The sequence below is a fragment of the Castanea sativa genome, chromosome 4 (genome assembly GCF_040712315.1).
Source record: "Castanea sativa cultivar Marrone di Chiusa Pesio chromosome 4, ASM4071231v1".
Classification (NCBI taxonomy): Eukaryota; Viridiplantae; Streptophyta; class Magnoliopsida; order Fagales; family Fagaceae; genus Castanea; species Castanea sativa.
Genome location: NC_134016.1, coordinates 14920431 through 14946910, shown reverse-complemented (window position 1 = coordinate 14946910; position 26480 = coordinate 14920431).

Below are 26480 nucleotides of genomic sequence, written 5' to 3'. Positions count from 1 at the left end.
ACATACAATCCATGGCTGCCGCCATGGCAGAACTGACGCGTCAAAACCAGGAGTTGAATAAGGAGATCAACTTCAGGAGGCAGCGTCAAGGACACATGGAGGGAAGGGCCCCAAGTCAAGAAGGAGGAGGGGAGAATGTAGAGTCCGAAGATCAAACAAGGGGTACCGCTTCAAGAAGGGTGCCGCACTTGGAAAAAGAAATGGACCAGATGAGAAAAGTCATGGATGAAATGAGGGAAAACATGAGGCGAGCAAACCCAGTGGATGATATGGTCCACCGAACGGACTCTCCTTTCACAGCCTCCATCAACAGTCACCCTCTACCCCCGAAATTCAAAATGCCTTCTCTAGACTCGTACGATGGAAATCGCGACCCCTGCGATCACATTGCAACTTTCAAGACGACCATGCATCTGCAGGGGGTCCCAGACGAGATCATGTGCAGAGCTTTTCCCACCACACTCAAGGGACCAGCGCGAGTGTGGTTCAGCAAGATTCCCCCAAACTCAGTGGGATCATTTGAAGAACTGAGTAAGCTGTTTGTCAACAACTTCATTGGAGGACAGCGTCACAAGCGTTCCTCCTCTAGCCTGCTGACCATAGAGCAAGGGGACAATGAGAGTTTGCGATCTTTTATCACCCGGTTTAACAGAGAAGCCTTAACGGTGGATGAGATGGATGACAAGCTATTGCTGGCCGCTTTCCACAATGGGGTCAATTCTGACTTGTTTATTCATAAGCTCTACGAGCAGGAACCACAGACTATGGCCGAGCTTGTCCATTCGGCCTAGAATTTTATGAATGCCGAAGACGCCATCATAGCCAAGAAAAGAAAAAGGGCAGAGCGCTCGGAGGTGGGCCACCATCGCTACCAGGACCAGGGACCTCGTCCGAAGAAAGTTCGGGTAGACGAGAGAAAAGATAAGGATGGTAAGAAGGCCAGTTCCTCTGCAAGGAATCAGCAATACACGCCCCTGACTATGCCGTTAGAGCAGGTTCTTATGCAGATCAAGGATGATCCGTCCTTGAAGTGGCCAGACAAAATGAAGGGAGACCCCAACAAGCGTAATAAGAGCAAGTACTGCCGTTTTCATAGGGACCACGGGCATGATACAGACGAGTGCTTTGACTTGAAGCAACAGATAGAAAATCTCATTAGACAGGGGAAATTGAGGAACTTCCTTGGACGAGACCAGAGAGATGAGAAGATAAAGGCCAAGGTGGAAGAATCATCACGCCCCCCACTAGGAGAAATAAGGGTAATTATAGGAGGAAGCTCGACGGTACAGTCGTCCAAATCAAGGAAGACATACCTGAGGGTGGTGCAGAACATCCAACAGTCTGGACGACCTCCTAGGACGGGGAGGTAGACCAACAGGCTGTTACTTTCACGGACGAGGAGGCAGGACGAATTCACCACCCACACGATGACGCGATAGTCATCACCCTACTCATCTCTGACTACATGACCAGGAGGGTATTGATAGACAATGGCGGCTGCGTACATTCTCTACTACCCCGCGTTCCAACAAATGAAGCTAGGACGAGATCGGCTTCGACCAGTGAACTCATCGTTGGTGGGATTCGGAGGAATGAAGGTGCAACCTGTGGGCACCATCATGTTGCCAGTAGTCGTCGGGACGTATCCGCAGCAGATAACCAAAGAAGTGAATTTCCTTGTTGTTGATTGTGCATCGTCATACAATGCAATAATTGGAAGGCCAACTTTGAACAGCTGGAAAGCGGTAACCTCTACCTACCACCTGTCCATTAAATTCCCGACCGAGCACGGAGTAGGCCAGGTACAAGGAGACCAGCTGGCTGCCAGAGAATGCTACCTAGCCATGCTGGCCATGGACGAGCATATGCAGACGATGATTATAGACGGAAAAAGGGTTGTGGCTGAGCCCACTGAAGCATTAGAGGACGTCCCTTTGGACGATGATCAGCCCGAGAAGTCTACCAGAGTTGGGGCGAGCATGGAAGAGGGGGCAAAGCACGCTTTGGTCCGATTTCTGAGGAAAAACCTCGATGTCTTCGCATGGAGTCATGAGGACATGCCTGGCATTGATCCAAACGTCATTACCCACAGCCTGAATGTGTGTCCCTATTCGAAACCAGTGCGTCAGAAGAGAAGAGTTTTTGCTCCCGAGCGAGATAATGCCGTTAAGGAAGAGGTGCAGAAGTTGGTCACCGCGAAGTTTATCCGAGAAGTTCATTACCCAGACTGGTTGGCGAACGTAGTCATGGTCAGAAAAGCCAATGGCAAGTGGCGGATGTGCGTGGACTTCACTGATCTCAACAAAGCTTGCCCCAAGGATAGCTACCCACTGCCACGCATTGACCAGTTAGTGGACTCGACGGCAGGTCACAGGATACTTAGCTTCATGGACGCTTTCTCAGGGTACAACCAGATTCAGATGAATGAAACGGATCAGGAGAAGACCTCATTCGTCACAAGCCAAGGGTTGTATTGCTACAAGGTTATGCCCTTCGGTTTGAAGAACGCAGGGGCGACCTACCAAAGGCTGGTTAACCATATGTTCCGTCCTCAAATCGGGCGAAATGTGGAGGTTTATGTGGACGACATGCTGGTGAAGAGCCAGGACGAGGATAAACATCTTGAAGACCTTCAAGAGACTTTTGACACATTACGACGATACCACATGAAGTTAAATCCGAGCAAGTGTGCTTTCGGAGTTTCGTCGGGTAAGTTCTTGGGGTTTATGGTGTCGCACAGGGGAATTGAGGCGAATCCGGATAAAATCCAGGCGATACTGAACATGGAGCCACCGAGAAATATCAAGGAAGTCCAGTCTCTTACTAGACGAGTCGCCGCCCTCAACAGGTTTGTATCGAAAGCTACTGACAAATGTTTACCTTTCTTTATGGTCCTTAGGAAGGCTTTTGAATGGACGGACGAGTGTCAAAAGGCCTTCCAAGACCTGAAGGCGTATCTAATGACGGCCCCATTGTTGAGTCCGTCTATACCTGGGGAAGAGTTGTACTTGTACTTGGCAGTGTCCCCACACGCAGTAAGCTCAGCGTTGATCAGAGAAGAGGGAAGAGTCCAGAGGCCGGTCTATTACACAAGCCACGCGATGAGGGGGGCAGAAGGACGATACCCGATGATGGAGAAACTAGCCTTCGCGTTAGTCACAGCTTCCAGGAAGCTGAGACATTATTTTCAGGCACACGTCATCAACGTCCTGACAGACCATCCCATAAAAAAGGCGATGAGCAGGTTGGAAGCTGCTGGACGACTGGTACAGTGGGCCGTTGAGCTCAGCGAGTTCGATGTCAGGTACCTCCCGAGGAGCACAATAAAAGCGCAAGCGTTGGTAGATTTCATTGCAGAATTTACCCCCGCGGGACGACCTGAACAAGGACGAAGGAAATGAAACGTGGGTGGTAAATGTAGACGGATCGTCCACAATGTATGCAGGAGGGATTGGAATTGTACTGAAGTCCCCTGAGGGTGACAAGCTGGAGTATGCGACCCGTCTGCAGTATCCAACTACCAACAACGAGGCTGAGTATGAGGCTCTACTCAAGGGGTTGGAATTGGCCAAGTCCTTAGGGGTGGAGTCGTGTAAAAAAAAAAGAGACTCTCAAAAGGTCAAAAACCAACTAAATGGGATGTGTGATGTCAAGGAGGATCGAATGAAGAAATACCTTAACAAAGTGAAACGCCTTGCCCGAAAATTTTCAGCCATAAGTTTTATTCAACTTCCCAGGGAGGAGAATGCAGAAGCAGACGCCTTGGCAAAAGCCGCCTCGGCAGGGGTCATCGACGAGTTCGACGACATCCAGTACATGCCGAGTATAGACATCCCTGACATACAACAGATAGGAGGAGGAGAGAATTGGATGAGTCCAATAATAATTTACCTCAAGAATGGGAGGCTTCCAGAGGACAAGGATGAGGCGAGAAAGTTGAGGGTCAGGTCAGCCAAGTATGTCCTCATTAATGAAGTGTTGTACAAGCGAGGCTTTTCCCAACCCTACTTAAGATGCTTGGCTCCTGACGAGTCAAACTATGTTCTAAGGGAAGTTCATGAAGGATCGTGTGGAAATCATTCAGGGGCAAGGTCCCTTGTCCATAAGGTCATCCGTGCCGGCTACTATTGGCCAACAATGCAGGCAGACGCTAAAGCCTATGTCAAGGTATGTGACCAATGCCAGCGTTATAGCAACGTGCCTAGACAGCCGTCGGAGTACCAGACCCCAATAACGGCCCCATGGCCCTTTGCACAGTGGGGCCTGGATATCCTGGGTCCTTTCCCCGTAGGAATCCGGCAGATGAAATTTCTGGTGGTTGGAATAGATTACTTTACCAAGTGGGTAGAAGCCGAGCTTCTTGCAGCAATCACTCAGCAGAACGTGAAAAATTTCGTATGGAAGAACATCCTATGCAGGTTCGGAGTACCCAGGGTATTGGTATCTGACAACGGGCGTCAATTTGACAACGCACCCTTCAGGGACTTCTGCAATCATTTTGGAATTAAGAATCACTACTCTTCACCCTCCCATCCACAAGCAAATGGGCAAGCAGAAGTAGCAAACCGATCCCTGCTGAAAATCATCAAGACTCGGCTTGAGGGGGCAAAAGGGATATGGCCAGACGAGCTACCGGGTGTTCTTTGGGCCTATAGGACGACCGCACAAACTCCAACAGGAGAGACCCCGTTCAAACTAGCCTATGGGAGTGAAGCTGTCATACCAGCGGAGGTCCACACGGCGAGTCACCGAGTGACGGAGTACCAGGAGAAAGACAACGGGGAACAACTTCGCCTCGACCTCGATCTTATCAATGAGGTAAGAATGGATGCGGAACAACGGACGGCAAGGTACAAAAATCTCATGGCCAGACAGCATGACGCCATGGTGAAACCCAGACGGTTCGGTGTGGGGGACCTTGTCCTTAAAAGGGTCTCCTTGGCGACCAGGAACCCAGCTCATGGGAAACTGGGACCCAATTGGGAAGGACCCTACAGGGTGATCAACTGCAAAAGGCAAGGGTCCTACTACCTGGAAGCCCTAGACGGGCGGAAGTTAAAGCATCCTTGGAACGTGGAACATCTGCGAAGGTACTATCAGTGATGAGCGGGGACAAGGGAAGTCAGTGGCAAAATTACAGTTGTGATTTGCGTGTTTGCTTATGTTTACTTGTGCTTTTACTACTATTATGGTGTGTTATGAATAAAAGTGCACTAGTTCTTAAACTTTTGCACTACTTACAGAATAGCTTATGAAAGACGATGCTATGTACTTGATATCTTAATAAGGCACTAGCTTGTAAGTGTGTGCCAAGTTTGTGAACAATGTTCATGTAATAATATGGTTTGGATTTCTTGTGTACTTGAATTCCAGTTTCCTTGATAATATCCACGGACGAGGCAAAAGCCTTAGACAAATAAAATCTCGGGACGAAGGCAAACTCGTCTAAGATTTCCTTTAAATGAGGATAAAGCAAAGAAAAATGCGAAGGCATGCTCGTCCAAGATTCTTCTCGTCCAAAGCTTTCCTTCAAAAAAGGCAAGAGAAAGAAGCCAAGGACTGCTCGTCCAAAGCTTTCCTTTAAAAAAGGAAGGAGAAAGAAGCCAAGGACTGCTCGTCCAAAGCTTTCCTTCAAAAAAGAATAAAGCAAAAGGAAGGCCAAGGCCCACTTGTCAAGACAAGAAAGCATAAACATTATAAACTGCTTTCGAGAAGGCGAATAATAATTGCCTAAAGGGCAGGCTAAAGTAATGCAGCCATCATCAGTCCTAAGTGGGTCGTCCATAAAAAGATTGTAGACGGTCATTCAACACTTAGAGCATAGTTTAAAGGACAATGACATAAATGATAAACAAACAAAGAAGATATTCTTTAACTTGAAAAGGGTAGACGGCCACCGTCCAAAAACCCTTATAAAATAAACAGTAAAAGACATTGTTCATAAGCTCGTCTAGAACACTCTAGACGAGGAAATTGTACTTAAATAACATTTCAAATTCTCAAATACATTTTAAATAAAAAAGAGAAAAGAAGAAAGCTAAACAATAACAACTTCTTCAAGAGGAAGGGGCATCAACGTTGGCGTCGTCCTGAGCTGGTTTGGTGGAAGCGTCGTCCTCGATGTTGACATCGTCTGAGCCTGTGTGGACGAGGGAACTTGTAGCGGCAGCAAGGTTGAGTTTAATGGTGCTAAAGTCAACTTCAGGAAAGTTGTCCATAGCATCCATTCTAAAGTCCTCAAACCCTGCTGCGTAGTTTGTATCCATCAGGTCAGTGAACTCTTTGGACGCTTTGAATTCTTCCACTGCCTCGTCTTTAGCCTTCTTCAAAAGTAGATTCAGCTCGTCGTTCTCCTTTTGAAGAAGTTCAAGACGCTCATCTTTCTTGGCAGCGTCAGACTTCAGCTCCCCCACCAAAGCCTTGAACTCCTCAGCCTCGTCCTTGGCCTTGTTCGCCACCTCTGCCCACGTCCTACAGTCATTTTTGACCTCTTCTATTCGTTTCTCCAGGAGGACCTTCGTCCTGTCCATCTCTGTGGCCTGCCTGGACGCAGCTATGAACTTGGACATTGCCTACATAGAAGAATAGGAAGTTCAGATGATAGAAGTAATATTGGGAAAACATGGACAAATCAAGACAAGGCAAAGATGGTTACCTTGAAGAGATCGTGGACGCCAGAGTGCTCAAACTCTTTCAAGGACATGTCGTAGCACGCAGCTACGTCCTCGCCCTTCACAGCCTCTTGGAATCGTTCCCAAGCCAGATCCTCGTTCTCCAACAAATTAGTAGAAGTCCTTTGGGGAGGCTGGGACGAGTCAGGAGCAGGGGACTTGGATGGAGTGGCACTGAGGGGAGTGGACGAATCTACGTCAACGACCAGGACGGGTGGCTGAGGAGGAAGTTCAGTCCTAACGGTTTCAGTCCTGGACGGCCCGGACTTAGCTTTCTTGCCCCGACGACTTGGCAAGCTAGCCAAGTCCACGTGCTTGGACAGACTTTTCCTTTTTTCTCCAGAAGCAGGACGAGGCTCAGGTCTAGCTACCTCGTCGACAACTTCCTTCCCCTTGTTTCCCTTCATGGTTGTCATTCCTAAAAAAAAAAAAATAATAATAATAATAATAATAAATAAATAAATAATAATAAATAAATATACAAGTAATCATAAACAAAAATGAAAAGTGCATATCTTAAGAGGAGCACTCACGTCTACGGGTGGTTAACTCGTGTGCTAAAGCTTCGACGGACGGTTCAGGGCCGAGTCCCCACTTGTGTAGACGCTTGAGGGTCACTAACGAGTGGAAGTCTCGTTCAGGATGTAGACGGGCCCTGTGGACGCGGTCACGATGGAACTTGCTCAAAGAGGGTCGTCCAACGGCTGGAAAGGGAAGAAAGAAAGTAAGGTCAAACCATCGTCCAAACAGAAAGTATAATATATAAAAAAAAAAAAAAAAAAAAGAACGTGACATACCTTCTGGACGAAGGTTCCCTATGTCTCCAGTATAAGGAGCAAATGAGTCTCTACCAATCTCAACGGGATGCCCCGCCCAGAAACCAGAGACGAAGAAAAACTCCGTTTTCCAGTTTCTGTCAGACGAGGGCAAAGACTTAATCAATCTACAGTCATTGCCCCTGGCTGTGAACTGATGGAAACCTCGAGATTGATTTATCTCGGAGGGTTTATAGCAATACAAGAACTCGTCCACGGTAATAGGACGGTCCCCGTCAAACACCTCCATCCATAAGACTTGCATGGAGACAACTAGTCTCCATGCGTTGGGGTTAAGCTGACACACTCCCAAGCCCAGCCTAGTGAGTAATTCCCTAGCAAAGGCATTTAAAGGAAGTCTAAGTCCCCCTAACAAATAGGCTTCATAAACACCTATTCCGAAACGAGGCTGGCAACACCACTCACCTCGGACAGCTAGCCTAGGGTTTAGATCATCAGGAATCTGAAACCAAGTCCTAAGGGAATCTAACCTTCTCTCGTCCGTCCTGGAAGGAACCTCTAGAGCACAACTATATACGGTTTCCTGTTCGTCTAAAGGGGAGGACGGCGGGGAGCTCGTCGAGGTGTCAGCCCCAGAGGCTGTCCTCGTCCTAATACTCTCTTGAAGAGTTTCTACAGGGATTCCAGGAACACCAGATGTATATTCCTCAGTTGTGTGACCACTACTACTACTGACGTTACTAGAGGTGTCATAACTAGAGTCGTCGCGATACTCGTCTATGGCCCTGACCACACTGTCGCTAGACGAGCAGGAGGCCATTGAAAACGTCCTAACACTTAACAAGGAAAGCTAAAGTAAGTATAGAAAGATTACCTGGCTCTAGACGAGGGACACTAAGGACGCTGAGGATATTCTTAGACGAAGCAACGGACGAGAGTGTCAAAGCGGAAAATTTGAAAAAGTGAGAGGGGCATGAGAGAGAAACCACTATTTATAAGCAGAAAAGTCTCGGTAACTGCAACGACGGACCTAATTATAAGGTGACACGTGGCGCATGCCTCGGGGGAGTAAACCAGTTGACTAACCTCCTATGGATGTGCGACACGTGGTGCGTTTTAAAATCTATTGGTACATCGTATAACTCCTGGACGAGGGGCAACTGATATGGGATGAAAACATTCAAACCACCCAAACCGTCCATGGACGGTCATCACCTCGGCAGCCGTCCAGAAGTTATCCTCAGGACGAGGGTAACGAACAAGGGCGTCCAGAGGGTGATAGCGAAGCTACATCCCTCGTCCGTGGGATGTGCACAGCCTACCCTGAGAGGACTCGTCCACGTGAAGATCCATGGACTAGGATTTTACACTTGGAATCAGCAGGTGTACTCGACGAAGGAAATTCAGGACGAGGGCACCATACTTGGGAGAATCTCCGAATATAATGTGACAATCCCTTATCCCACGCATAACGGTCATGTATCCGTTGTGAAATAGAAGTGTAACTCCTGGACGGTTATGGCGGTTACGTTTAAGCCTCGAATCCAGGAAAGGTTCCCATTTCGATAACCGTCTATGAAGGCACTATATAAAGACTGACTCAGACAAGGCAAAGGTATGTTGAGTTTTTACTCAAAAAGTTGGAACTCAGATTACTTAGAGGGAAAACTAACTTTACCATCGGAGGATTTTTGGCCGGCAGCCCCGGTCGCCTTTGATACACTTTTCTTTCTTTTTCAGGCAGTAGAAAGAATCAGTAGTCCTTTCAAGTCCGAAGCATCCAGCCTACTGATTTTCTTGGCATCATCATATATATTTTAACAACTACATATCTTCCAACATTTTTTTATTCAATAACTGATTATTATAATAGCAAAAATTGTTTTAAGTGTGAACAGTAAACACTACAGTGTTCTCACTTATTGAGAAACATTGTAGCAATTCTAATCTAAAAAATAGAGATGGAGAAGTTGTTGGAGTGGATTTTTGGAGTGTTTTCTCTCTAAAATTGGCTTTGAAGAAGCCATTGAAGATGCTCTTAGGTGACAAGTAAAAAAAGAACAATTCATGTAGATTTTTAACATATGAAACCATGAAATCTACCTAATCATATGTGGCGCTTAAACTGGAATATTTGATTTCTATAAAAAATAAATAAATAAATAAATAGTTAACAAAATGATAGAACTCGGGTTCAAAATTTTTCCACTCTATTTGTTGTTAAGTAGAAAAAAAGTTAATGGTTTTAATTTTTACATATAGGTGAAATATGTAGCATCTTGCTATTTAATAAAAGATGACAGGGCTTACATGAACAAATGTATTTTACAAGTTCTAAACTCGTAATATTCATTAAATAATAATAATAATAATAATAATAATAATAATAAAACTCGTACCTCTATGGAATTCATCGTTAAAGATGAAGATATAAATTGCTTGGAATTTTATAAAGACAAGACAATAAAATAATTTGCTTGGAATTTAAAGGAAGGTAAAGACAAGATAATAAAATAAATTGTTTGGAATTTAAAGAAAAGTAAAGTTTATTGGAAAATCTTTTTTTAGGAAATTTTTCCGAAATAAGTTCTAATCTTGACAAATCAAGCCTTATGGATTCTTTACCAATAGAAGAAATGGGAGGTAAGCCATCTCCATTCTCTAAGCAGCATACCCATATTGTGCTTAGGGACAAGGTTTATAACCCATTTAAGAAAAACCCACCTATGATAAGACTTTATTTTCTAACAAGAATGGTCGCGCACACAGCCTAAACCATCGCATACCATCTAGAATTGAAAATGTAAAGATTTATCATAAATATTGTGTTTACTTTCTTAAGTGAAAAACTATCCAAAAGAATAATAACAGTAAGGAACCGTTTAGTATGCCGTGAAGTTACATTACATCGTAATATTACGTTATTATAATCTTACATTAATCTCAATATAAGAATGTAACATTACATTGTTTAGGAGAGTAATAAGATTAAAATGATGTGATATTTTGTAATTTTAAACTATGATAATATTAGATAAAATAAAATAAACAAAAAATTTTAATATCACATCATTGTAACGTGCATCACATTAAGAACACATCACAATGAACCAAATGCCTCCTCAGGGTTCAGTAGAGCTAATAGTCTGAGTCTATGTCTTATCATGTGTTAATTATAGATACACAATATATATATATATATATATATATATATATATCTCTTTTTTTTTGGGAGGAAAGAAGAAAAAAACCACAAACTTTCAACTATGATATTTGGCAAATTGTGACCGTCCGTCGGTCATTTTCAAATTTTTCTGTGATTTCATGCATTTTGTCATAACTGGATGACATCTGTAATTGTTTGGTTAGTAAATTATCACTTTCACGTCAATCTATCACAACATTTTTTACAACAGATGAAGCAATAAGTTTTCACTGATATCATATATTTGTGAGTTGTGACTTGTAATAAAGCGGTGTAAGTTGGACTTTAAATTGTTACTCAATTTTCTCATCTCACTGTAATGATCAGGGATCAAATTAGTCTATTTTGAACCTGACAAACATTAGCCCAAACCTCTAAAGTATTAATTGCATTTTACCCTATTGTATTTAACAAACAAAAAAAAGTTTGCACTTTGCACTTTATGGTTTTAATTTTACATATAGATGAAATATCTCTGTATGCTATTTAATAAATGGCAAGACTTAGGTATAATACTTAGATATTGTTCTTTAGGTTCCACTCTTAAGATTCTACTATATGGATATTGTCTCATGTGATGGAAATATATTTTTTTTAGTTATATCACCACATAATTGAATCTTAAGAGAGGAACTTAAGAAACAATAATTAAACTACAGTACTTAAATTTATTCCTTAATAAAAGATACGGGGTCATATATGAACATATGTATTTTTTTCTTATAGAAATGAAATGTCTACAACATTTTCATAATATTTTTACAACAAATTTTAACTGGCAGATTGTTATCGGTTATTATTGTTGGGGCAAAAAAGTAATTTTAGTGATAGGTTCAAATTTGAACCAATAACAACTAACCACCTATGATTTGTTGTGAAAATATTATAAAAATGTTGTGGACGTAACATTTTTTTTTTTTTAATAATAAACTTTTACCTTTATGTCATTCGTTGTTGAAGAGAGAGGAATCTTGTCTGTTGGATGGATCATAGGCTGTGATCAGACTTCAGAGCGTAATTTACGTTCTTAATTAGCATCTCAGTTTTAACTTTAGTCACTGAATTGTAAAGGATGATTCTCAAAAGTATAATCCATGATTCCATATGGACATTATTAAAAGCTATAATCCATATATTAATGGTTGTATTGGGGCAACAAAGCTAGCTTGTAGCTAAGATTTAGAGTTCTTTATTATTATCTATAAGCTCGGATACACGAAAGGCATGCGTAGTTCGTTGTAGTGCCATATCATCTCATCTCAGAAAATACTGGCTGTTATTTGATTGAAATTTACCATTTGAGATAAAAAGTTTGTATTTTATAGTAATAGACATTAGGCAGTACTACCGTAGTAGTTATTAGTCTAACTGTTATTTGATTAAAAAATAGGATGAAAAGATTTAGCTAAATCTTTTCATCCTATTTTAAAGGAACATCCTGTCATGATTTTAAATTAAATTCTAATAATAACCAAAACATTTTTTTTCCTATTATACCCTTATTAGCTAATTACAATAATATTATATGGGCAAGTTTCATACTGATTTATTATATATTATATCCGCTTTTAATTTATACTATCTATAATATGATTTTCTTTTTTAGATTGGATTTGTATGTGGTACAAAAATACCCCTATACCTAGTAAAAACTTGAGGATAATCTAATAAAAATATATTCTCAATTCCACTTAAAGTCTTAAAATATCTACAAAATAAGACACCCTCCTACTAATTTATATTTTCAAAACAAACTTATTCAAAATTTAAAAAGAGAAAAACTTCTCAGTCCACTTTGTGATTTTTTTTTTTTTTACATTATCAAGATTCACCCGCTTCTTTTCAGGGGCGGCTCCACATGGAGCCCAGGGGGTTCAAATGAACCCCCTGAATTGAACCAAAAAATTATTATTGTAATATTTTTTATTTTATTTTTTCTGTTTTGACACTTAAAATAAAAATTTGAACACCCTAACCTTAAGCTCAACTGAAATAAACTTAAATATAGTCATTTTAACAATATTTTGACCTTTTTAAACACACAGAAAAATTTCAATAACCAATCAATTTGATCTAAAATCTTGGAAAAAAAAAATTTCATTAGCCCAACAACAAAATTAAGTAGATTTGCTAAATCTTAAACCTTAGAAAAAACTCATTTAGATCTTAAGAAATATTAAATAAATCAATCAAATGGAAAATAAGTGGATGAATGATTGCTTGACTATATACATTAAAAGAAATGTAATTAGTAGGATTAATAATGAAGATATCATGCAATAATTTCAAAATATGAAACATTATGAAAGCAATTGTAAAATTTAATGTATTAAAGTTTTTTTTTTTTGGGTAATGTCAATATATTTAATTTATCTTTTGTTTAAAATTTTATATAATTTGTGTTTCATATATTGAACCCCTAGAAAATAATCCTAGGGCCGCTACTGCTTCTTTTATTTAATTTTTAGAATTATAACACTACACACACAAAAAAAAAAAATCACAGTAACAGTATAATAAATCTTTATCCTCGGCATCACTCAGACTGGTCAAGAACCTCAGTTACTTTCACCCATGTGAGTGGGAAGTACCAACATGGCAAAAAGAAAAATTAAAAATAAAGAGAAGCAAATAAATAAATAGAAGAAAAACAAGAAACGCTACCTGCTAAATAATCATTCAATATTCTCTCACTCTTTGCTTTGGTCATAAGTTTTAAACGCCAGTAAAGAATTCAAGGTCTTCTAGTCGACTAAATTATATCAATCTCACGTAAAGTCTCACTCACTAGTCCAAGTTGGACTCAACCGATAGCTAACCAATATATATTCCCCATGATTCCCTCATATTTTTATATTGGAGCATCTCCAAGAAGTTCTTTAAACCTATTTTTACTTTTTAGAAAGCAAACCCAAAAAAGTCAGCTCTAAGAGCATCCACAGCAGTGGAGTTAAAATTTTAGCAATTTAGCTTCATAAAAAATTACTTTATCTATTTTACCTACTCATTTTACAAAACATGCTGCAGCAGTGAATCTATTTTAGCTTTCAACACAATAAAATAATATAAATATTACAATAAAATAATATATCTACTATAATAAAATAATATATCCCACTATCCAAAAAATATTCAACCACAATTTAATTGGAAAGGTGAATAAAAAATATTTTTTTTATAGCTCTCAGCTACAGTGCTCATGTATTGATACATGAGCACTGTAGCACTTTAGTTAAATTTTTTTGCTTTACCTCCACTGCTGCAGGAGGATTTTTTGTGTTTGAGTGGAGCTAAAATAGCTATATAGCTATTTAGCTCCACTGCTGCAATTGCTCTAACAACATCTTTAAAATCAAAATTTTTGTAAACTTTTTTTTGAGAGTTGCTACAATAATAGCTCTCTTGACTAAGAGCAGTGTCCATTCTCCAAACCATTTTATTTTCTTAGAATATTCCACACACTTGAATAAATCAGATTAAAAATTTTAGCCTTAATTTATTTCAACAGTTACAAAGTACAATAAAACAATTAGAACAAAACACAATTCTTCCTCATAAAACTAATGAAATCAGAACAAAAAAAAAGAAAAAAAAAAACGATATGACCCATTTGGGATGCATGTCGTTGGTGGTGGAGGTGGAGCACAATAGGCGTTTCCCTCCTTCCCTATACAGTATAGGTTCAAATCTTCAGACATTCACACTTGTGATAGGGACCTATATGACATATTTATTTATTTATTTATTCTTTTGGTTGAGGAGTTATATATCCTTTTCAATTTCTATATAAGACCATAAAAGAAGATCAATAAAGTTAAAATCACACATTTTGTTGTCATTGTTATATAAAATACATTATAATTGATTGTTTATTACTAATATATAGATTTTTTTTTCACCACTCATAATCTACTGTATAGGATAATTATAATAAAGTGTGTGGGAAAGTATTACTACCTTTACTAAAAAAGGAATAATAATTTTCGTTACACAAACTTAAAAAATAGATGAAAAAAAAAATTCTGAAATCGTGAAGTCACGATTTCAAGGCAACAAGTTGAACAATATTGCTATAAAGATGGAACATTACTGAAATAGCTGCACACCAGTCTCCAATATTCAACACTCCACACTATAGTATAGAAAAAGAGAGACTAGTACGTAGTAGTAGTAGTAGTAGATATGAGTGAAAATCCCAAACGCGGCAAGCAAAATCCCTGCCAATTAGGGAAGCTCCATCCTGCCCCTTGTTTTGGGAAAGTACCTCAAAAGCGAGGCAATAAGGTCTTGGTGAAAATTGTTGCTGATTTGTTGAAGGGAAATCCTTCGGGGGATTCTTTAAAGCAGTAGTTAATAGTGAGGGTTCACTTCCTCATGTGTGTGTGTGTGTATATATATAAATGTGCTTTCCTATTACCATATCTAGTGTTTATTGGGAGGCCTGCCTGGGTTGTTGTGGTTGAGAGTTGGAAGATGTTGTTTGGGTTAAGCCTTTGGTAATGTTCATGTAATAAGTATAGGCTACCAAAGCATTTTTTTACTTTCCTGTGCCAGGTATTTTGCTGTGTCTTGTGACTTGTGGTAACGAAAATGTTATGCTAGTGTTCTCTCTAATGAAGGTAGTTATTTTTATCTACTTCTGAGACCAGGTATCATTTTTTTTTATTCTTAACCAAAAGGTAGTAGAACAAGGTTCGCAATCAGAGAGAATCCATTTTATAGTTAAATTCTGTTGGAATACGTGTGTTTGTGTGTCTAAAACAGAAGGAGAAAGAGAAAATAAAGGAATAGCTAGACAAATTATTATATTCAGACCACCTCTTTCTCACACTCGTTTTATCCAAACATGGTTGGCTTAAAAAATGGTGCCATGTGATTTAAAATAGGTAAACAATTAATCGAAAGGACAAATTCAAGGCTAAGCGCTTAAACCCATGTTCTTTTTGAAGATTCCTAGCAAATAAAACCAACCCATTAAATTAGAGCTTTTCACAGAAAAGTTAGAAGTGCAGTGTTGCCTTGATTTACTTCCTGATATGGTAGTTACCCATCTATATATAGCTTCTGATTCAAGAAGCTCTGTTTGATTTTCTTTTTCCTGCAATCCCTTACTAATCTTTTCCTGAAAATTATATTTAGATATATATTTAGATATCTTTGGATTATGTTGGGGCATTAAAGGGTGGATTCAACTTTCTTTGGGACCCAACTTAATTAGATCCTTCAACGTACACCTTAGCTTAGATTGTGTAGTTGTTTGTGTTATGTTCGATTTTCACTACGTGGACTGTGCAAGTTACTACCTCATATTTCTCGTTTTTAACTTTTTTTTTTTTTTTTCTCCTTCTCCACGAAATTTGCTGGAATTATTTAGCAAACGCATCTTTTATTATCTATCATATATTTCTAATACGGTAATTTGGACTTTGGACTTTGGAGGCCAAGCAATAATCAGTAATCAGCTCTTTCCACCATAGGAAACTGGATTTATTATTATTATTTTTTTTTGGGATATGATCAATGAGAAAACAATGAATGTGGTCCTCATCAGCGACCGGTTCTTTCATTCAGCAAAAAAGAAAAAAGGACAGGCTCTTTCAAGCTTTTTGACAATTGACATGGTGGGCCCGGAAATTTAAGGGAGATTTTTTTTATAAAAAAAGGACAGGTTATTTTTACATCTGAGTTTACATACAGCAAGGTTTTTGTTTTTTGTTTTTGTTTTTTTATGGAAGTAGGTTTATCCGTCCATAATAATAGAACTCACAGAAATTTTAGGTTTACATATTGCTTATATGCTAAATATTGTAGAAAATAAGGGAAAAATTTAGACTGCAGTCAAATTAAGCTCAATATAAAAAATATAAATAATAATCTGACTTCTTTTGTATTTGCAAAACGCACCCGTTAAAATGATATGATAAAATTTATTTTTGGCAAAAATTCATATCACACTTTCTAAATTTGATAAATGATTATTTTCAACAATTTTTTTAACAAGTCGGTCATTATATATTTCCATCGCAGTTTATCCAGGAAAATTGAATTATATCATATGTCTCTATATGGTTGCAATTTTATATATAGAAGACACGTACTCTAGGGATGAAAATAATAATTCACTCAAATTTCAAGTCTAATATGGATTATTTAGTCTTACTCTTACCATTGGTTTATATATATATAAAAATTTAAACTGCTCTTATTTTTAAACATTCATTTAAAAAAAAACTAATTAAAATAACTAATCCAAACACACTTTTACAATATAAATATCACAAATGACCAAAGTCTTCCTTTCTCTTAAATTTTATTTGGGTATATATATTTTTATTTTCTCTAATGACTAAGTTGGAGCCAAAAAGAATACCAATTACCAAGGGCCTCGATCACGGTTCATGCTTGTGCACTCACCAGTCTATTAATATTGTGTGCGCATGTGCTAATTAACAAAAAGTTGAGAGAGAGAGAGAGAGAGAGGTAGTGTGAGGTTCAGTTGAGTCAAATTGGAAGGAAATATGTCACCATATTAAAATGGTTGGAAGGATTTCTCTCCAAACTTATCTTGATTAAAAAATAGGATGGTAGAGAGAATTTAAAGGATCATCCTTTGGGCCTCTCATGAGTCATGAGTCCCCAAATTTTAAATTCAATTAATAACAAAAACTGGTTTTCTATTTTGCCCTTTCAGCTAATCATTACAATATTAATTATTTGGATAAGTTTTATACTGATTTTTATTATATATTATGAACACAAGGGAAATTAGCTTTTAATGATAGCATAAATCATTGTTATTCATCATTATGATCTTGATGCTCCCAGTCCCAACTGGTCAAGAACCTTACTTCCAACCCATGTGGGAAAGTAAATACAAGCAAGATTAACCATTCATTCTCATATATGGTGCTGCTTCACTAGATTAGTGTCTATTAATTTGGTCATAAGTTTTGAACGCCAGAAAATAATTCAACTCTTCTAGAAAAGTAGTATCGCTGTCTTACTCATTCCAAGTTGGCTTCAAGTTTTCAATTCGAAGCATGATAGCAACCTTTTTCAACTCTCATATAGATAGGATCTCATCCTCATTCACAAAAGTACTGACTTATTTTCTTTGTTGAATTTTCAAGAAAAAAAGCTCACTTAATGCTCATAATTCAACACCATAGTACAAGTTAGTTCTTATCTATATCAGTTTGTAATTTTTGTCAAGCTTTATATATACAGTATTTTTTTTAAAAAATTATATATGCTTATACTATATCCATTTGTAATATAGGGCGAATTTCATTTCTTTGCTAGAGATATGCCTTATTAATGACCATTAAAAGAAAATTTTAAAATTACATATATAGGTTAAATTAATTTCAACTTAATTCCTTAATGTTTCTGTGAGCAAAGTGTTATTTAGAATATTTTCCAAATATACAAGTAAATTTAGAATAAAGTGTCATTTTTCATAGAAAAATAAAAGTAGAAAGTATTCAATTAATAAGAACTTAAAAAAATTAAACACTTTTTTTGTGAGAAACAAAAAAAAAAATTAAACACTTAATATTCCATCATGAGTTTAGAATTTTTTGTCATATTATATTTGTTGGACAAAACAATTATAGAATTACTCAATATTAATGAGTTTGTTAATTTGTTCTTTAAAAAAAAAAAATTGACTGTAAGGGGTTTTTTTTTTTGGATTGAGTAGACGTATACTTGTATTTCACTTATGTTAACTTAAATTTTTTTTTTTTTAATTTTGAGAAGAATGAATTATAAAAATTTAATATTTTTTGCAATTATTAATATCATTTATTACGACCAAAGTGGCCCAAGAATTAAAGATATTATTTCAATCATATTATATTTGTCTCTTTAACATCATTATATTTTTTTGATACACTTTAACATCATTATTCAAAATATATAAATATATTCAAAATTATAAAAAAAAATATTTATTACAAGAGCACTAGGCAGTGGCGGAGTTAGGATTTTAGTCTAGAATGGGCAAAATTAAAAGACAATATTAAAAGTGAAATTTATCTAAAAAATATTAATCAACAATAATAACAAAATAAATAAACAATTGTAAGCAAATATGAATATATTTCATATTATTAAAATAAATAAATAAAAACAACCAATTCATAACTACTAAAAAATTAACAAACTGATGGAGTAAAAATATGATTAGTGTTACTTAAAAAGTATAATGAATAAATGTTTGAAATTATTTTTTATGATTAGTAACATGTCAATTTGTAAGATATAAGTAGTAAAATTTGTAATATCTCTAGCATCATTCAAAGATAAAATGTTATAAAAAATATCATAAATAATAAAAATGATGTAAATAATAATATAAAATAAAAATAAAAAATAGTGAAATAGGTAATTTGGTCACTTTCAAGTTTCAACAAATAGAAAATTTTTTTTCCTCCACATGACTACTAATAAAAAAAAAAAAATTAGGAGCCAGGGGCGGCTCCGCCAGTGGCACTAGGTCATCCGCTATCGTCATATAGATGGCCCCACGTACGGCGTCTTCACCGACATGAATTATCATTCAATGATTCCATCGTAGTTTTGTATTATATAGGACAGTTCTTGGTTTACATTGTTACACGTAAGGCTTACATTTATTGTTTGATATATTATAAGATTTACATGGCAGAGAGTAAATAAATATGTCCAACATTATACAAATTTTCTTTAAAATGTACAAAATTATACAAATTTGTCTCATTTGTACGTAGCGTAAATTTTATATAATATATACAGTAAACTCCCACTTGCATTGTATGCATTCACACCTAGTATAGGCCCCATAGGGTCCCCCTACATGCGCATTCTGTTTTTCTTTTCTTTTTTTATTTTAACTTTTTATATATAAAGATTCAATGTACATTATTGCTGCACATCATCCACATTCGTAGTTTAAGAAAGAAACTGAAAAGAGAATACTAGCAGCAGATATGAGTGAACAACCTAGAGGCAACCAAAATCATCCTGGCCAAGGGAAGAAGCTCCATCCAGTCTCTTCTTTCAACAACGTACCTCCATCCCGAGGCAAGGTCAAAGCCACAATTTTTAATGATGTTTGGAAGACCAATTCTTCTGCCGATTCCTCAACTTCAAGGAAGAAGAAATAATTAAATTGTGGGTGCATGTTTCTCATGTATGCTTTCTTATTCCTCTTTATTACTATATCTGGTGTTTGTTAGTCTTGGGGTTTCTTGAAGCCAAGTCCATGTGAGGATTACACGTGTGAGATTTACACATGCTGCGAGTGAGATCTCATGAGACTGTCTTAGAAGTTTTTTTTTTTTCGGGTGATTGTAGAGACTTGTGGGGGTGTTTGAGTAGAGACTTAATTAATTTAATAATGTTTTACAGTATGCTAGAATTACCAAAGCAGGTTTTGCTTTTATATGCCCTGTATTTTGCTTTAGGCCCTGTTTGGATGGAAGGGAAGGATGGCGAGTGAAGAGTAAAGTTTGCTTAAAATAAGCCGCGCTAAATCTTCCCTACTCTACCCCTTCTCTCTCCCTCAATCAGACGGACCATGTAATGAAAATGTTCTGCTGTTGTATTTAATGAAAGTAGTTTAACTTATGAGACCATGTATTATTGTGTTTTTTTTTTCTTCTTTCTCAACCAGTAGGTAGAACAAGTCAACATGGTACATATCGGCTCCATATTTTCAAGTAAATTTAGAAAAAATCCGTTTTTTGTAGTTAAAATCAGTTGGAAAAAAATAAAAAGAATCTCTAAAACATAATTAAGGAAGAGACAAATTAGAATAAAAGGTGCCATGTGATCAAAAAAGGTAACCAGCTAATCAAAAGTACAATCCAAGGCTAAGAGCCTAATCCATTTTCTTTTTGATAATTCCTAGCAAATAAAACCAATCCATGAGAGATTTTCACAGAACTGTTAGTCTGTTAGAGTTGCAGTCTTTACTTTCCTTCTTCGTTTTTATATTTTTATTTTATTGTTATTTTAAATTGGAATTATTATAAATTAACAGGCATGTATGACAGTTGCAGTCTTTACTTTCCTTCTTCGTTTTTATTTTTATTATTGTTTTATTGTTATTTTAAATTGGAATTATTATAAATTAACAGGCATGTATTGTCATCTACCGCCATATATATAGGCCATCACCTCTTTCCACCGTAACAATTGTTAGCAAATAGCAATAAAGTTCTCTCTCTGAAACTAGATTCATTTTTATTTTGGATTTTGATTAATGAGAAAACCATGTGTTGAGTACCAAAATGTGACAAGGAAGTTTGTTCCAAAGTAAAAGAAGACTAGGGCCCAGCTCGTGAAGTTAAGAAGGAACATTATCAATATTTTATTTTTATCTTTTTTATTGTTAATATTATGAATAATTTTTTTACTCATCATCTTTTTTTTTGTTACTGTGAACATTATGAATAATTATTTTACTCATTTTGTAAGAGTAAAATGTTATTTTACTATATTAAAATACTTACAATGAAATTTTATTTTTTAGAAGAAAATCGCACAAAGCGATTTATATAGCGATTCCAACAATTCCAATAGGTCACTAAGAACCGGAACCAATTCAACGAACAATCAATCATCCATCTTTAGAGGCCAAAGATCCTTTTTCCTCATTGGATCTGGCTACCATCCAAAAAATAGAATCCACACCATGAAGGCCTTATCCTCCTCAAGGACAGCTGTACAGTTTTTTTCAAGCTTTTGTAATTTGTACCATTGAATTGAATTGACAAATGAGTGCAGCTTGTATTCAGTGAAAGTTTTCATTAGGCACGTTGGATTGCAGACACGTGTCCACTCTTGAATACGTGTCTGAATCCTGCCGTGTCCAGTGAAAACTTTCACTGGACACAAGCTCTACCCTTGACAAATAGTGATGCTCCCGCAATAAAAGGGAAATTTTTTACATCTGAGATTACATATAAATTCGGTTTTTTTTAATATTATAAAAGGAAGTAGGTTTGTTTGTTTGTGTTACGTTAAAATGACCAAAAATTCTAAAACCACATAAAATGCCATAATTTATGTCACAATTATTCATGTAGTAGATTGTGATTGATGAAAAAAATGATGGGTTTATGTGAAAATGATGAACAGTCAGTCACAGTTTAATACATAGAATAGTTATGATAAAAATTGTAGTTTTTATGTGGTACTAAAATTACTCTAAAATAACATAAAAATAGAACTCAACATAAATTTTAGACTAAAATACTGCATTTGGAATGAAATTATAAGCAGACTTTTAACTATTATTATTATTATTATTATTATTATTATTATTATTATTATTATTATAGTACTTTTAGCAAAATATTAATCAACTTATGACGCACATATCAGTGGGTATATAATAGAAAATTTACACATTTTTGTTTAAAAATGACTCACATCAGTGAAGTGTATAATTGTGTAAATTAATTATAAGCTTGCTAGTATAAATTTACACGAACATAATTTATTTTGTATTTGTTTTTTTATTCTTTCTTTGCGCATTTTGAGGATGAAGGAAGAGAGTAGCTGGTGGTCGTATGTGAAAAAAAAGAAACAATTAACAAAATTAAGAAATTTTGATGTTTTAATAAAATGTAGTGTAAAATAGATAATTTACTGTAGAAAGTTTTGAAAAGCAAATATGTAGAATAGAAAAAAAGTAGATTCTTTTGCTAAAATAAACATAAATTTTTGCACAAGTTGATGCAAATGCTTTTATTTGTTTAGTTGGCTACCTTTTAGTTTTTATCTACAAATTTTTAAAACCTCACATTTTCAAAGTACAAATATATTTTAGAACATTTTCAACAAAAAAACAATAAGAAAAAGTTAAATAAATTGATGTCAAATGCGTCAAATGCACCCTTAACTTTTAGCTTTTATTTACAGTAGTTTTAGAAAAAAAAAATTAGGTAAGTTGTTCACAAACTAACACACATAACAACATTTATTTTTAAGCTAAAATTTATATCATGCCCTTTAAATTTGGTAAGTTATCATTTTCCTCAAATTTTCTATCTAGTTGGTCATTACATCCATTGCAAATATGTCAATAGTGACAATTCTCTCTATATAGCCGACAATGGTAGAGTGATGACCATGACAAAAATATTAAAGTTTATGGATTAAAATAAAATAATTTCAAAAAACAAACAAAATTATAGGGATAAAAATGATAATTCACCCTAGGGTGGCAAAGTAAGCCCAAACCTATTTGCCCACTCAAACCTATTTGCTCACCCAAATCCACCCACTCTAATTGAACCCAAACTTACCCAATTATTAGTTGGGATAAATGGGCATCAACCCAATTAGACCCAGTGATTATTGGGTTTTAACTAAAAACCCATTGGGACTCATTTAACCCCAAAACAATATACCCAAATTCAACCCAGCCCTTCCCATTTTTAAAAAAAAAAAAAAAAAAAAAAACCCTCAACATTTCAGTGTTTTCATTTTCCTTCATTTTCTCGGCCTTCAAACACTTCTCTCTCTCCTCTCACTTGCTCTCTCTCTAGCCCTCATAGAGAACAATGAGGCACAACAAACACATTTCTCCATAGCAAATTAGCAATCCGATCTACATTTAGCAAATCAAAAGCACGAAAATTCAAATCTACAAGTTTCACCGACGTGTGGATCGATGTTGCCCAAGGCTTCGATCTAGATCTTAAGCCCTTCTTCATAGCAAGCGATTGAGCAATCCACCTCTCTAAGCAATCGAAAACATGTTGCCGAATTGCATGTGACTGGAAAACGCCGCGAGCACGTGATTGACGCCTCTAAGAGGATCCGGAACCTAAATGGCCCGCTCCAGAACTAGAATCGCCTCCCCGAACCGCCCTAAACTTGAGTAGATCGCCGCCAAAACGTGAAGGCTCATCGCCAAGTCCAAACTCGGCTCGCCATCATCTCCACCGGAGCACCGCTCGAACACCATTATTGTGTTTGAATTTTTCTCTTTTGTTGGTTCAGAAGAATTTCTATTTGTTTCAAGGACAGTTGCTTTCGAAATTCCAGGAGAGTTTTGAGCTTGAAATGACATTTCTTTGTATTTTTTGCATTGTTCGGTTGCCAAGAAAGTGAGAGAAAATAGAATAGAAAAGAAAACATTTTTTTTATTTTGATTTTTAATATAATTGCTGATGTGGATATGCTTATGTGGAATTTTTTTAATCCCAAGAATGAAGACCAGAGAGTGGAAAGGGGAATCCAGGAAAATGTTGGGATTTTCACTTTAATGGCATTTTAGTAAATTTGATAATTGGGTAATTGGGTGGGTTGGGGTTTACCCATAATAATTGGGTTGGACTAGATTTGGGTCAGAAGCAATTAGTTAAATGAGTTTTAATGGGTAAATGAGTTTTACATACCCAACCCAATTATGTCCAGCCCAAACCCACCCATTTGACACCCCTAATCCACCCAAACTTAAATAGTGTAATATGGATGAATTATCAAACTCATTTAAACTATATATAAAACATACTTATATAGGCTTTAAATTGGATAGTTAAGTTTGTAAATTGGTTCATATGATATCAAATTATTATTTGTAGTTTATTGATAATATAAACAATGGCTTTGTAGTAACAATTTATAGATTTCTGGAAAGAAAAAAAAAATAATCATAGTTTTACTATATATAAGAACATAATGAATTAATCAATTAGCCCGAGAAAAAGGTTAAACTTGTTTGATAAGAAAATAATTTAAGCAATAATTCCAAATAATGGTTAAGAACCCCCTTACATAGCAAGGTCCTAATTCTAAAATCAATAATTCCCATATAATTGATAGCAATTTGAACCCTACCAATTTTTGGAACTCGATCACATAGAGAAAGATTTTAAACCTTCCAAATCCTGCCATATGTATACTGGGTTAGCGCAAAAAAAAATTAACCTTAACCATGTGCAGAACTGTTCAAAAAGAGAAATGTGAGTGACAAATTGGCTCGAGAGTTGAGTATTGACTGTATTGTGCTATAATTGTTGGTCCCGCCACCATATAACTTTTCCAAGCATCATGATTTTTTGTCTGTCCAACCAAAATCCAATTTGCGCTATATGTAATTAATATGCTGCTTTTCCAGAACATGATGATTCTTCTCCGTTTCTTATTATTATTATTATTATTATTATTATCAATCATATTACATATATCATTTTCACATTTGCGATGCTGACAAAATAAGGGGGGACATGATTCAACAAAATTAAACTGTAAAAACTAAAAAACTAATCAAATTAAGGGACTTAATTTGTAGGTTGAAACTTGTACTTGGAACTTAAAAGCCCAATTAGGCCGGTACCCTTCGTGGTAGAATCCCAATTATGACTTTTATGCTGTTACATTGCTCTTCCACGCTCTTATATAAGAGCAGTCCCATCAGTCCAGTGATGCAAAAATGGTGCTTAGGGGAGAAATATATCACATTTCCGTAACCTCATGTAGAGGAGAGGACTCATGTTACAAAAACACGGTATACCTCCTTGTGTTTAAAAGGTAGAAAATGATTGCTAATCAGATATCCTGGTCATAATCTTTGTAAAGAGTAGTATGCTGTTGCATGAAAACAACCCTGTTTCTTTCTACAATACCACAAAAGCAAATTTGATAATTTAATGAGCCAAGAGAGTCCTTTCTGTAATGACTTCTTCTTGTATTTAATTCTTTATCCTTGTACAGTTTTACCCCTTTGATATCGTATCAGTGTACCGTGTATTAAGATGGAGTATAAAAAAAGTTTTCCTCCAAACAGTTTCAATGAATTTCTTCTAGCTCGTTAGGTGATAGGTAAAAAAGCCATCCAATACCATGTATTAAAGATGGAGTACAATAAAAGTTTTCCTCTAGAGTAGTTTTGACGAAAATTCTTTTAATCCATTAGGCGGTAGGTAAAAAAACCATCCAAGTAGACTTTTAATGTGTGACTTATTTAAACAATATACGTAAATAACCTCCAAAACTGTCATATACTAAATTGGAGGATATTTCTCTAAACTAGTTTGAAAAAAAAAAAAAAAATCTTGTTCACACATTAATTTATGAAATAATGAAACCTACCTAATCATATGTGGCGCTTAAACTTGAATGTTTGATTTCCATTAAAAAACTTGAGTGTCTGATTTGTTTGGCAAAGAAAATTAATTTATATTTTCCAATTTGCTATTTCATGAAAGTGTTTAAGGACCTTTATCAAATGAATACAAGAATGGATATAATTATTGTATTTAACCAAATGATAGAACTTGGGTTCAAAATTTATCCACTCTATTTGTTGTAAAGAAAAAAAAATTGCAATGGTTTTAATTTTTATATATAGGGAAAATATGTAGTATCTTGCAATTTAATAAAAGATTTGGGTATTACACGAACAGATGTATTTTATAAATTATAAACTCATAATATATATCAAAATGATGATAATAACAAATTATACACTTAGATTATGTTAAAGCAAAATTTCTATCTTGTATAAAAAAAATTGTCTAAGCACTCTTATTTATTCTCTATTTTTTTAATTAAGAATTATTTATTTTATTATTTTAACAACTCTAATCCCATATGAACAGTTGAAAATTCTGTATTAAATTATGTGATTTTGTTTTTAACTATGTAACAAAGACTAAAAACGAAAAGGCTAGATATTTGGGCATGTTTGGTTATAAATTATTGAGTTTACCAATTGAGCTAAGTATATGGTGTGTGTTTGAAAATTGTCGAAGATAATTTATTTCCTTTATTCAATTTTTTTACAAGAGAAATGTTATGTCTACAACATTTTTATAGCACTTTTAC